Consider the following 736-nt stretch of genomic DNA (forward strand, 5'->3'; position numbering starts at 1 on the left):
TTACTTTTTTAGTGCACATTACTAGCCTTGTGGTGAACAATTGAACCATGCAAGTCAATACACTGGAAAAAAAATTGTCTGCCGTCGCTTCCACTCTGGAATGGCGTTCTGGCTCTGATGACCTCAGTTTGACGGCTTCGGGAGAATCCGCTTGTTAAGTCATGACGTAAGGACTGCTGTTTCCGGGTCCATGCCTCTACTTATTTCACTTGAGAATACTATCGCAGCAGCCATTTATGAGCACTATTTAATATTACAAATCTAAGCTAAGCATTTAAAAATCTGCTGTGCACACTTCAGTATCCGTGCTCAGTTTCTCAGACACTAATATTTTAGCTGAATCACTGTCAGGCTATCTGGGATTTCAGTATGGAGATAAAGGTTAGGGTTATAATTTTTCAGTATTACATGACATCGTGGGTGTATATTAGCACAGTTTGGTGTTTTCCTGGGGCGTCTGTCAGAGGGTTAGGACCCAGAAGCAGTAAAGCATTATGTCAGACGTAACAAGCAGATATTCTTAACCACTCCTATCCGACCGTGAATCTGCTATGAGCAAGAGGTGGAGTGGAGGTGCACCACAATAAAACCCCGCGCCCTTTTTTAATATTTCACTTGGAAATACACCACAACACTGAAGTCAGTTGCAACTTCCAGTTCACGGGTACTTTCAAATTGATTTTTTTCAAGGTATTGAAGTTAGAAATTCCTGTATCGTGTCCACTAATTCACGTAC

The sequence above is a fragment of the Sinocyclocheilus anshuiensis genome, unplaced genomic scaffold, assembly GCF_001515605.1.
Source record: "Sinocyclocheilus anshuiensis isolate Anshui unplaced genomic scaffold, SAMN03320099.WGS_v1.1 scaffold2533, whole genome shotgun sequence".
Classification (NCBI taxonomy): Eukaryota; Metazoa; Chordata; class Actinopteri; order Cypriniformes; family Cyprinidae; genus Sinocyclocheilus; species Sinocyclocheilus anshuiensis.